Consider the following 15,040-nt stretch of genomic DNA (forward strand, 5'->3'; position numbering starts at 1 on the left):
AATTACCCAATACCCAATAAAATATTAAAGATAAGACAAATACAAGGATATAATTATTTTAGTAAATTTGACTGCAAATCAGGATTTTACCACTTAAAGTTAGAAGAAGAATCTAAAAAACTTACAGCATTTACAGTACCACAAGGATTCTATGAATGGAATGTATTGCCATTTGGTTATAAAAATGCACCAGGTAGATATCAACACTTTATGGATAATTACTTTAAACAACTAGAACATTATATAGTATACATTGATGATATATTATTATATTCTAAAACACAAAATGAACATATAAGATTATTAGAAAAATTTGTACATATCGTAGAATACTCAGGTATAAGCCTAAGTAAAAAGAAAACAGATATAATGAAAAAACAAATAGAATTCTTAGGAATACAAATAGACAAAAATGGTATAAAAATGCAAACACATATAGTACAAAAGATAATAAATTCTGAAGAACAAATAGATACCAAAAAGAAATTACAATCGTTTCTAGGATTAGTAAATCAAGTAAGAGAATATATACCTAATTTAGCAGAAAATTTAAGACCATTGCATAAAAAATTAAAGAAAGATGTAGAATATCATTTTGATAATAAAGATCAAGAACAAATACGAAAAATAAAATCATTATGTAAAACATTACCTAAACTATGCTTTCCAGATGAAAATAAAAAATTCACCTAAATAGTGGAATCAAATGCAAGTGAAATGAGCTATGGAGGAGTATTAAAATAAGATATTATTCAGGAACATTTACAAATCCCGAAATAAAATGGGAAATAAATAGAAAAGAATTATATTCAATATATAAATGTTTATTAGCTTTTGAACCATATATTGTGTATAACAAATTTATTGGAAGAACAGATAATACGCAGGTAAAATGGTGGATAACAAGAAAGGTACAAGATTCAGTAACAACCAAAGAGATACGAAGACTAGTATTAAATATATTAAATTTTACATTTACGATAGAAGTAATATGTACTGACAAGAATGTTATTGCAGATTACATCTCAAGACAAAGCTACCCAAACTGAGAAAGAAAATACTATAGAAGAAATACTCAAAGCTATGAACCTACTTTGCACAAAAGTAGAAAATATTGACAAAGAGCTACAACAAATAAAAAGTCAGCAGCATGACTATAAAAATGCGGAGCTAAGTCGATCAGAAGACTTAAAAATTCCAGAGCTACAAGGTGACGTTGGAAAACATCTAAAAACCCATAATGATTTGTTACATGCAGCTACAGGAAGCACATCTGCAACAAAAGAAGAAAATAGAACCAGATATGTTAATACTAATATGAATAAAATATTTGAAAACCCATTTATGCCAAAGAACCAAAAAGATCCATTATTCATACCACCTTAGCTAAATACATATAAAGAAAGCCTAGGACAAAACAAAAAGACTTATAACCATATAACCAGAGCCTACATAGTAAACATCCATAAAATACAGACTTTTCTGAACCAGAATCCAAGATTCAAAAATACAAAAAAACCCCATGAAGATTATATTACACAAAATCTACAAGGATATAATAAGCTAATTGCACAACCGGGAACAAGTACCAATCTAGTAGGAACTTGCTACAACTATGGACTATTAAATATCGTATATACCCAAACAAGAGATGAGATATCAACAATACCAAAGTTACACAAGACATTTATGCATTATAAAAGGATAACTAAAGGAACACTCTTTTATATAAAGTTCTATTCAGCACCAGCAGAAATATTGTATGATGAAATTAAACCTATCATACAACTTATAAAAATTGGATTAACTAGGGAAATGATAATTCCAGAAAAAATAGAACGACAAGACGAGATACAAAAAGTAGAGATACCAGAATTTTATGCCAAAAAGCGGATTATTGGAATAACTACTATTTTAAACGAATTAACAACCAATTATTTAAATGGAAATTCAGTATGGAGCTATTATGCAAGAGAGTAAACTATGATATATTCAAATTCTAGTGAAGTTAGAGAAGCAGATATGGAAGAAATACGACAATGGATATTAAGCTTATTAAAACCAGAGCAACAGCCAACTACAAGAGCAATACGAAAGAATTTTATTTCACCAGAGATAATGACAAAATATTGCAAGACTATTGGACACAGATACCTAGATCATCAATGTTCAAAATGCTATGGAGAAGATAATGTAATTCCAACTGTCCAGCTAGAATAAAGCCGACAAGATAAAAAGCAATTACTGACAAGATAAAAGAAAAATAAAGTTGCTTGTCTTATTGTAAAAGTAAGTTAGTGGATAGGAATATGTAAATTAGTGCAGACAAGTGTAAAGTGGTAGGTGTACATTATTAGTGGACAAATGTAAAGTGATAGGTATGGTAGGTGTACATTACTAGTGGACAAGTGTAAAGTAGTAGGTGTGTTATTAGTGGACAAGTGTAAAGTGATAGGTGTGCATTATTAAAGTAAAGTAGTATGCAGTAAATGTAAAGTAGAAATAGTATAGGACAGATGTAAAGTAAGTAGGAGCATCTCTACTTGTATAAATAGAGAGACATTAGGCACATCTAAGGCAAGACTTTCTCGACGGAAAGCAAGCCTCTTTGTAAACAAAAATATTTCAATAAAATATCAAGTTTCCAGTCTAAGATATGGATCAAAACACAACAGAAATTACACTCATAGAAAAACAAGTATACATGATTATGCGTAGCTAAATCTATGGATTCCTGAATATCATAGCATGATAAAATATGTTTATATTAGTTATTATACACTAGAATTATTTGAAGCATGTTTCTAGTTTGCTAACATGGGAAAAAAAAAGGAAAAACTTCCAGAACTATGTTATCCTAAGGTTGAAACCGTAGGCAAGGAAAGCCGTGAGGGGAGTAAACAAAGTTGAGGCGCTGTTTAGGAAGAAAGTACCTTTGAAAGTACGGTGTTAGTAGTGATGAGAAAGCATGGTTGAAAATAATCTAGTTTATAGTAATCTAATATGAATAATTTTTATTGTGCATATGATATGAGGGAATTATTGATTAAACAACGGAACATCAATATGGCTACTTACCTACATGATAAAATGATATTAACTTATGAAACATTGATTTTATATATTCTAAAAGATATAGAAATAATTGAATTAAGAAGAATAATATGGGATAAAATATTTAACTTTGAAGAATTAGAACTAGCGACCCAAACCTGGTATGAAATAGATGAAATAGATATAGACCTAGAACGAATTGATATTAGTGATCTAGAATTAGAATACTCAGACTAATGATAAACTATGAATACCTCCAATATTGGCAAGCAACTAGTGAAAATATAACCTTATTAGGAGACCTAATAAAAGAAAATATAGAAATATATCAAAGAACCCAAGATATACAATATATAGAATATATTCTAGAAAATATAAAAGAAATAATCAGATTAATACCCTTGAAAAAAGAATATTATGATAAAGCCTTCTATACCTAAAAGCATGACGAATTCCGCCCCAAAAAATGGTATCAATTTTTTCATTGGCCAATTCTAACTAATAATGTATGGCTTGCCACAAAATCAAATTCCAAACAAAATGTATCAAAATAATAATAATAATAATAATAATAATAATAATAATAATAATAATAATAATAATAATAATAATAATAATAATAATAATAATAACAATTACAGTCATAATAATAACAATAATAATGACCATAATAAAAACAACAGTGAGAACTACCAAAATGAGCAGCAAACAAGATAAAATAAGTAAATTAAATCCAACGTTACTAATAACCTGAAAAAAATAAATACTAAAACAGTAATATCCTCAATAAAAAATGTAGAACAAAATTAACTCAAATAGAAGAGCGAATCACAAACATACAATTATAGAAGAAAATGAATTATTAACTAATCGTGAAATCAATATTATGCACAAATAAACAAAGTAATAAGGGTGATCCAAGTAACCGCCAAAATATTTTAAAAAAAGAGAATAAAACATAAAGAATTTCACTCAACATTTATGGACAAAGACTTTGTTGGGACTCGCTTCAGGGCTCTAGCAAAATTCCTCGAAATTCAAGAGTGAGGGTTAGTTCTGTAAGACTTACGCTCTAAGCGCCCGACTGTACGCCCTAAGCATGCCCAACGCCCAACTCGCCTAATAGATCTTACACAAATTATGTGCTAAATTTTTTAGTTAACATTGTTGACCCTCATAATTCTTGAATAAATGAATGATACTTAATAATTTATTTAATCTATAGGGATAAGAAGATCGAGAGTAACTCAAATAACAAGTTGTAGTATCACATCGTTACTATTTGGTAACACTGTGAAGGTGATGATTTAGTACGTAACATTTCTTTTAAAAATTCGCAGCGAAATTTTACTTTTTCACTTATTCTTGGTCTTCATAGTTTTGTCATATGTATCAAAATTATCATATTTTATCTAGCTATTTGAAAGTAATTTTATTCTTATTCATGATGGAGTGATGTTTTTACAATAATTGTATCAAGTTTTATTGATTATTTTTCTTTTAAGGTCGTAAATTGTATAGTATGATAAAAAATAATTTTAGAAATAATTTTTTTTATTATTATTAGAAAGTTAAGATATTAGATTATTTATACTTGTATAATCATGTTAGAAGTTTTATTTTCTATATATGAATTTCCTTAATCATGTTTGTAATTATTTCAAATGCCCCATCTCACGCCCCATCTCTTAAAACATTGCTTTCTATAATAATGTTTTCAATTGAAGGTGTTTTTGTTTAATTTTGGACAAAAAGATGAAAAACAGCAATTTTATCCTTTAATGATAATCGATGGTCAAATTCCAAAATGTAAATCATAATTACAAGTTTTTATGAGAGGTGTACATGGCACAAAAGAGACCAATGGGCAATCATATCAATATTAATGAATGTACTTCCATTAATTAATGGTAAACCTGCATGCCTGCCAACTTTCAATGCACTAATAATTACTTTTACTTTTAATCCCTGTCTTATATCTTCTCCCTCTCCCTACTCTAATCTAAATAAACGTAAAGTCATTTATTCTTCTTTCATACCAAATATAGGAAGTGCTCGTGACAAATCAAGACTTATTTTCCCTTTCCAAACAACATGATTTCAGGTAATTCATTCCTTTTTTTAATCTATCTTAAGAAATTATTTTTACAATTTCACAGAGTATATATGTTGTTGTTATTATGATATGTAGTCGCGTATATATATAGATATTAATATGTTATGTTTAAAAATAGTGAATCTTCAGGACACAATGCTATTGATTCTTTGATAGAAATGGAATGCAATACCTTTGTTGATTCAGCTTTTCATAGTCTTATCTCAGGTGAGGCTGGATCATATACATATTTTGTGTTATAGTATATTTTTATATAAAAGAATGATTCATAACTAGTATATATTTTTTATAGTGCAAAAGAGTTATGGTGTGAGGAAATTAGGAATGAAATGAGCGGTGAATTTGAATTAATCGAAAATGCAGGGATAGAACAATTATTATTATGTCATAACAAGATTGATGAAGAAGAGATGATAATGGGTATTGATCATCAAGAAATTATTGTAACGGAAAGAACAAGGATAATTGTATGGAAATTAGAGAGGAGATTATTAATAATAGTGCAAGTATGTTGGCACGAGATCAATTTCAAAGTATTTTTATATACCAATTACTCAAGCAACAAAGGAGCTTTATATAGGGTTGACACTTTTGAAGAAAAGATGTAGGGATTTGGGAATTAGGAGGTGGCCTCATAGGATATTGATGAGTCTTCAAACACTAATCGACAATTTTAAGGTATATATATATATATATATATATATATATCCACAACTTAATAAGCTTGTTTCAATTAATTAATTCTTCGTTTCTTATAGTATATATTAATATAAATTATGTTGATTAATATATGATGGTGTATATATACAAGTTATGATTCTAATTAATAATTTTTTATATATATTTGAAGGAATTGGAGAAGGGAGTCGGAAATGAAATGGAAAAAAGGTTGAAGGATGTGATTAATGTATTAGAGAAAGAGAAGAAGAAAGAAGAAATACCAGACATGGAAATTGAGGAGAAAACAAAGAGACGAGGCAAATATGTTTCAAGACAAATTACAAGAGGAGAAGACTAATGTCGTCTATGCCTCATCAATTACACCATTCTTTTGATACTTATTGCACTACTAGTACTCCTCCTCCTCCTCATAATGTTGAAGAAGATGATGAAGAGATTATGTCTCTTCTTGCTAACTATTTCTCTTACGATACTCCAATCTTGTATCATTGAACTTATTTTATTTTTTTTGTATATTGTTTTTGCTTTGGAGGGTGTTACGCACAACACTAAACTTTAAGATCAATTTGTCACGACCCATACCGTCATGAATGGCACCCACACTAATCCTTCCGTGGAGAACCATTACTACAACTCAACTAACCAAGTTAACGAAAATTAAGACATTTTAAGATACGGAAGCAAGTTTAAATGACTAAAGATATACAGAGTTCCCATAAACTCCGGTAGTTCAATAAACATCTATCAACTAATGTGGAAGTTAACCCTTAGAACTGAAAGTCATTGTACCAAAACTACTATACAACAAGTCTAAGAGAAAGGGTTACAACCCCAACCAAACATAAGAAATATCTAAAACAGTCTGAGTCCGAAGGGAATGGACTAAACTAAGAGGACCCATGACAGCCTGAAAGAATCAACTCACCCTTGAATACAGTCTACTGATCTCCTAGTTGAGGTCTATCCATAGCAGCCTGAAGATGATCTGTACTCAAAAAAGAACGAACAAGTGTAGTATGAGTACACAACCATACTATACTGGTAGTATCACACGGCTATTTCAGTAAGTGAAACATATACAAGTAGTCACAACATAGTAAACACGACATGTACAGAATATATAAATCAGTTATCATTTCAGGAGCAATGTATAATTCCACATTCTCAATAACAAATAGATACGACAATTCAATGGTCCTCTCACGGAACCCACACCCAAACTGTTAGTGTGTTGGAACGTGACACCCGATCTAATGTATATGTCAGAATGTGACACCCGACCCAATGCATGTGTCAGAGCGTGACATCTGATCCAATATATGCGTCAGAACGTGACACCCGATCTAATGTATGTGTCGAAACATGACACCCGATCCAATCAGCACAACCACAATCACAATCACACTCATAATGTACATACTCATAATCATACAATCAAGTGTTGATTCATGACATACAATTGTTCATTCATGCTCATTTACATTAGGTTTGATCAGTAATGCTTCGTTCATATACATGCATGCATTCCAATGAAGAAATTACCGACTTATATCACACAAACATGAAATCAAACCATCATCTACCTCGAAACCAAGCTTGAACCCCCCTAAGGCACTTGAATCTTCCCTTTTCTGGATTCTTTCCGCTTGTTCGTGGGTCTAAACCCAGCTCACGTTCCCTTTGGGTTTTTCTTCGACTTAAATCGCAACTGGGCTGCTACATCAGACCCCATCCCACAATAGCCGTCCCGCCCTTATGGCTTGCATGGGTATAAAGAGTCGGAATTTGAGTTCCAAACTCCCATTTCAAAACACACCTTCAACCCTTGACGTTGAAAAAACTACCCGTTCACGCTAAGATCAGTTTTGGGAGCTCTACTTGCCTGAATTCGATTTCGTAAAGCCGTACGGGCTCCCTAACGTCTTGGCTATCCACTCATGTGATCAAAATCATAATTAATTCTCTCATTCATTGACAAATTTCCCTAGACCTCACATGACTTAGATTTCATCCAAATCTGGACTAGGCTAGGAATTCCCAAGTCACTACTCAAAAGTTTTTCGGCCCAAGTTCTTTCCCCATTGGCCTTTCCATAACGACGGAAACCGATCGTTATTAATAGATATCAATCTACCCATTAGTCGTCTGCGAGTGATCAAACTAGGAAAAACTAGCTAAAGTAAGGATAGAGTAGTACCTGAATTATTGAACAACTGGGGATACTTGTCTCGCATGTCCTTCTCGGTTTCCCAAGTCGCTTCCTCAATCGGACGATGCTTCCATTGAACTTTCATGGACGTTATCTCCTTGGTCCTCAGCTTTCGGATATTGCGATAGAAATATTGCAACTGGTTCCTCCTCATACCGAAAGTCTTTGTCTAACAAAACTGAGTCTCATTTTATTATGTAATCCCCGTACCCATGATACTTCTTCAACATGGACACATGAAACACTGGATGAACTCCAGATACGCTAGGAGGTAAGGCCAACCTATAAGCCACTAGCCCTACACAGTTGAGAATTTCAAATGTTCCAATGTATCGAGGACTAAGCTTGCCCTTCTTACCGAATCTCATCACCCTTTTTATGGGTGAAACCTTAAGAAGAACTTGTTCACCCACCTGAAATGGCATGTCTCTTACCTTATGGTCTGCTTACTTCTTCTGCCGACTCTGGGCTTCTAGAAGCTTAGCTTGGATGCTTTTTACCTTCTCTTGAGCATTCCTTTACCAAATCAACCCCCAAAGATTTCACATCTCCAGCCTCAAACCATCCTATGGATGATCTACATCCCCTCCCATAAAATCCCTCAAACGGGGCCATGTCTATGTTGGAGTGGTAACTATTGTTTAGGAGAACTCACACAAAAGGTAGGAACTTGTCCCCAATGTCCTCCAAAGTCAATCACACATGCCCTCAATATGTCCTCTAATACTTGAATAGTTCTCTCTGACTATCCGCCTGTTTGTGGATGGAAGGATATGCTAAAAGTGATTTGAGTGCCCAACTCCTCATGCAATTTTCCCCTAAAACTTGGAAGTGAACTGCGTATCACGGTCCGAGACGCTAAAAAAAAGACACTCCATGCAGCCTCACTATCTCTTTCACATACACCTTAGCCAACTGCTGTGCATTATAATCTACTTTGATTGGGATGAAATTGGCTGACTTAGTTAGTCTATCAACCACTACCCAAATGGAATCAACCTTTCCAAGGTCTTGAGGATACTAACCACGAAATCCATAGCTATCCTTTCCCACTTCTGTTCCGGAATTGGCATTCACTAAAGCAAACTTTCCGGCCTTTCTTGCTCATACTTTACTTGTTGGCAGTTTTTGGCACTTAGCCACAAACTCCGCTATATCTTTCTGCATGCCAGGCCACCAATAAAGCCATTTCAAATCTCGGTACATCTTGGTTCACTCCCAGATGAATGGAATACCGCAAACCATGTGATTCTGTCAACATTTTCTGAGTCAAGTAATCCACTTGGGGAACACATATTCTTCCTTTAAAACTGAGCACACACCACGCGTCAAGAGTCGCATCTTGTGCCTTGTCAGACATTGTCTTCTTTCTGAGCTCATTCAACCTCAATGCTAGCTAACACCTCACCTCTTTCTGAGATGCTTAACCGCAATGAACTTAGACTCCAAAGTTTGAATTTCCTTGGCCAAAGGTCGCTTGGATACACTCAGAAAGCTAGACAACCCATGCTCACCGCCTTCGGGCTTAATGCGTCTGCCACCATGTTAGCCTTACCCGGATGAAACTGGATGGTAACATCATAATCCTTGAGTAATTCCATCCACCTTCGCTGTCTCAGATTCAGGTCCTTCTGAGTGAATGCATGTTGTAGGCTACAGTGGTCTATAAATACCTCACACTTGACACCATAAAGGTAATGCCGCTAGATCTTAAGAGCAAACACTACCGCTGCCAACTCCAAATCATGTGTCGGGTAATTTCTCTCATGTACCTTCAACTGACGCAATGCATAAGCTATAACATTCTTATCCTGCATCAACACAGCACCCAAGCCCGAATATGAAGCATCACAATAAACAATGAAATATTTACCTTTCCACCGGTAGTGCCAAAATAGGGGTTGTGGTCAGAAGAGTCTTGAGCTTTTGAAAGCTCTCCTTACATTTGTCAGTCCACTTGAATGGTACCTCCTTTTTTGTCAACCTTGTCAAATGTGTGGTGATAGAAGCAAATTTTTTCACAAACCTACGATAATAGCTGACGAGCCCCAAAAAAAAACTCCTAATTTCAGTTACAGAGCTATGGTCGAACCCAATTCTTGACTAGTTCAATCTCTTGGGATCTACCAATTACCCCTTTTCCTTGAAATCACCATGCCCCAAAAAAGGCAACTGAAGTCAACCCAAAACTCACACGTAGAAAATTTAGCATATAACTTTTGTCTCCCAAGAACACCCAGAACAATACAAAGATGGTCGGAATGCGATTCCTTACTCTTGGAATAAACCAATATGTCATCGGATAAAAATAATAACAAATGAATCCAGAAATGATTTGTACACACCATTAATCAAACTCATGAAAGTTGCAGGCGCATTTGTCAGCCCAAACGACATCACAAGGAACTCATAGTACCCATAGCGGGTCCTGAATGTCGTTTTTGGTACATCCTCAAGCCCTAATGTTTAATTGATGGTAATCATACCCTAGATCAATCTTAGAGAAAACTGATGCGCCCTGCAATTGGTCAAAATATCATTTATCCGAGGTAGTGGATACTTGTTCGAATGGTGACCCTATTTAACTTTCGATAGTCTATGCACATCCTCATATACCATCCTTTTTCTTGACAAACAAGACTGGAGCACCCTATGGGGAAGCACTAGGACGGATGAAACCTTTATCAAGAAGCTCCTGGATTTGAGCTTTAAGCTCTCTCAACTCCGTCGGAGCCATGCGATAAGGAGGAATGGAGATGGGGTAAGTACTAGGTTCCAAGTTAATGCAGAAATCTATATCTCTATCCGGTGGCATACCAGTCAAATCAGTAGGAAAAACTTCTCCAAATTTCAACACTACAGAAATAGACTCAACCTCAACGTCCCTAATATGAGTCGAATACGCCAAACATCCCTGCCCCACCAGCTTCCTTGCCTGAATATAGGATATGACCTTAGCTGGCTTAGACTTGTACACCCCTTCCCACTCTAACTTTTCCCTTTCTGAGATCTCTAGAGTCACAGACTTAGTATTACAATTAAGCACAGCATAATAGGGGGACAACCAAGTCATGCCTAAGATTATATCAAAGGCAGTCATATCCAAAATAACTAAATCAGCCCAAGTTTGGAAACCCATAAACATAACAGGACAAGCACGATATACATGGGTGACTATGACAAACTCTCCAACTGGGTAGAAACATGGATGGGGACATCAAGTATATCACAAACCACATCAAATCCCAAGGCAAACTGAACTGACATGTATGAAAAGGTAGAACCCGGATCAAACAACACATTATCCATCCGGTCACATACAAGAATAGTACCTGTGATCACTGCATCAAATGTCTCCGCCTCGGTCTTGCCCGGAAAGACATAAAACTGAGCCATGTCCTATTGATGGACCTGGCGGCTTGCACGGGGACAGAGAGTAGGAATTTGAGTTCCAAACTCCCATTTCACAACACACCTTCAACCCTTGACGTTCAAAAACTACCCGTTCATGCTCAGATCAGTTTCGGGAGTTCTACTCGCCCAAATTCAATTTTGTAAAGTCGTATGGGCTCCGTAAGATCATGGCTATCCACTCATGTGATTAAAATCATAATTAATTATCTCATTCATTGCCAGATTTCCCTAGACCTCATATGACTCAAATTTCATCCAAATCTGGACTAGGCTAGGAATTTCCAAGTCACTACTCAGAAGTTTTTCGGCCCAAATTCTTTCTCCATTAGCCTTTTCATAACGATGGAAACCGGTCGTTACACAATTTTAATTTGTGCATGTATAAATTGTCGAAATCACATCCATGTGAGATGCAATGCACTCTTTTTTGAACTTTATGTGAAATTCAAGTCGCAAAAAATTATCGGGACTCTTCATGATTTCATAATCGACATTGATATATTTGTTACATACAAGGGTGTAGTATATAATCTTTCATGGATTCATGAGTTAATGTAGCTAAGGGATAAAAATAATTGTCAATTTTTGCATAACCACCACAATCACAAACAACCCTACCTACATTAGTGTAGTTCATATTAGCTAAATATTACTTCTAAAACATATTTTTTCCACCCTACCAAATGTCATCTTAATTAGGAAATAAATATTATATATTAGGGTTTGTCTATTTCAATTTATTTATCTTAATTTAGTTTCATACAGTTTAAGAAAGAATCTTGTGGTCTTTAAATAACTAGAGATCTGTAAAATGTAAAAAATAATTTTTAATTTTATCATTTTAAATATATCGTAGAAAATTAAAATTAAAAAGTTATCAAGAATTTTTTTCTTTTTAAATATAAAAAAAACAAATATATTGAAATAAAATGAGTAACTTTATGTATATATGAAGTGACTCATATCAATCAAATTTCACACTATATGTCACACCTTATGACTAATAATTACAAACTTTTTTCTTTATGAATTGTGGAGTGTTTCATAAATATCACATTTTATATATACTATTTGACTAATAATTAATTGGATATGACAGACGGAATCACTGCTTAAAAGAAACAAAAACAAATACCTTCGACTTCCAGAATTTGAATTACTATCACTGCTGTGTATATATAGTCGAGTTGATTTGGATTTTTCAAATATTAAAATAAATTATTTGTGTTGGACTTTTAAATTTATAAACCATACCAAACTAATAAAAGTCAAGTTTTTTAATTTCGGTTTTTTCAGATTTTTTGGGTAAAGAGTTCATACATACATATAATTAACTTGTGTTCCAAATATTTATTTAATTCTACAAAAATACAACTATCTAAGATGTTTCTTAAGAAAATAAAAAAATATATGGGATAAGTGATGACACCAAAATATTCAACAAAAAACAAAAATGAAATGGCATAAAACAAATATTACAAATTAACAAGTCATAATGAAAAAGATCACAATTTAAAAGTACTAGAACATGCTAAAATAAGTCTAATAAATATTAATTACATAATTAAACATTAAAGAAAAAATAAAATTAGATTATGTATTATAAATGTCTAAACCAATCTATCTATATATAATATAAAGGAGAAACATATACAAAATGATATGACACCTCTTTATGACCTCCATTCATATTTATCTTTTTTTCTTCTTTTTTTGCTATTTAAATTAATTATTTTGTTATAGAAGTGAAGTACTTAATTTATTACAAATAAATATTTTATTTATGAAAAACATCACTACAAAGACTCTTCACATGCCCATTTACAAAGAGTAATTATCCATAATCACGCCTCTCTAATTTCTACTCTTAATTAGAAAAAATCTTTTTTCTCCTTTTTTTTACCTTCTTCCAATTATAAAATGATGATATATTTAATATTATAAGTTTTATTATTTAATCTAGAGCTATATAAAATAAAATAAAAAAGAAAAGAAGCATAGATAAGGTAATGTAACACCTCTCTACAGTTAAAAAATATAATTATTTTCCCCTCTTTTAAAATATTTTTCTTCCTAAAAATATCTATATATAAATTCCCCATGAATGTTAAATTGCAATTTTTCATTAAAAACTTTTAATAACACTAAAAGGTACATCATAATATCTCAATTCTCTTAAGTTTCCTATCTTTATTAATATAAATCTTTAGACCTTATTTCATTTATACGGGAGAGGAAGAGAGATTCAATTTGATTGAATAAAATAAATAATGTTAATGACTTAAAGAAAGCTCTTTGTATTATTTTTAATTTCAAACCGTTATTGGAAATAATTACACTATTATAAGTATTAAATTGTATCTAATTTATTGCTTTTTTTTAAAAAAAAATCTACTTGCCACCCAATTCTCAATATATATAACTATATATATGATCTTCATTTTTTGTTACATTCCAATTAAATTGTGATAATTTTTAAATTCTTTTCATATCATGTGTTAAAATTAGAGTAAATATCAAATGTTCATCTCTAACCCTACACTCTATTTTATTCTCATAATATAGAGTTCTCTATTTTTTCAGACTATCAACTCCAACCCAATTCTCTATTTTACTCTCTAAAAAAGAATTTTTTTCTCTTTCTTCAATATTATATTATTATTTTTATTTCTATTTCATTTTCTTATGGAGAAGTTTAGAAATAACAAACGGTGGAGATATTGGTATGGGAATTTGATGACTCAATTTATCCGACGGGAAGGTGTTGTGGAGGAGTACCATGATTTGTGCCCATTGAAGGTTCCATATTTGGTACGTAAGTTGGTGGATGTGACTAAGAACAAGGCACAAGATACTTCACATGGACCCGTGCTCTCTACTGTTGATCACCAAGCTTGGGATGATAGTTGGATGGGTCCAATGTTTAGTATGGATGAGTTGCAATGATACATCGATAGTCATCCTAGGACCGATGCAGAGATGGCTGAGTTGGATGCACCCTACCCATTGATGGATAGTCTTATGCATATGTGAAAAATGGGCCCAACTTTTCAAGGGCCGTTAGACGATGATGAGCCCACTATTTAAGTCTCTCCCAATGATGATGATGATGAGGTTGATGATTTGGGCATGTCACTTATGACGGTTGATGAAGCCACAAATTTGGCGGATGAAGATGATGTTGATGATGGAGACGAGGCCTAGAGGCCCAGAGAGTTCCTTATTTCACTATTAGCTTATGTATTGAATTATCGCACTGGGGACAGAGCCATGTTTTAAGTGTGGGGGGAAAATGAATTCCTAGTTTTTTTTTACTATTTTATGGAGTTTTTTTTAGAATGGGTCCCTCGGCTTTTGTTTTCGATTCCTTTCTAGAAGATAGTCTCTTTCAACTGAATAGATTTTTATTTTATTTAATTTTGTTTAGAGGCATAGTAGTAGTGACTTGTCCCAATGATGGATGGATAATAACCGTCTTAAGGAAAAATTAGTCATAGGTTTGCAGGATTGGAAACCCAACAATTGAAACTTTGAAACCCCACTTTGAAGTTAGCCCGATGACATGG

The 15,040-nt window shown here is 33.0% G+C and overlaps 1 pseudogene; it reads left to right on the plus strand.

Moving 5' to 3' along the window:
* Positions 1–5,274: 5,274 nt before the first annotated feature.
* Positions 5,275–6,343, plus strand: LOC125809923 (protein RKD2-like; annotated as a pseudogene).
* Positions 6,344–15,040: the final 8,697 nt, after the last annotated feature.

This window comes from Solanum verrucosum, unplaced genomic scaffold (assembly GCF_900185275.1).
Source record: "Solanum verrucosum unplaced genomic scaffold, falcon-dt-bn FXZP01000257.1, whole genome shotgun sequence".
NCBI lineage: Eukaryota > Viridiplantae > Streptophyta > Magnoliopsida > Solanales > Solanaceae > Solanum > Solanum verrucosum.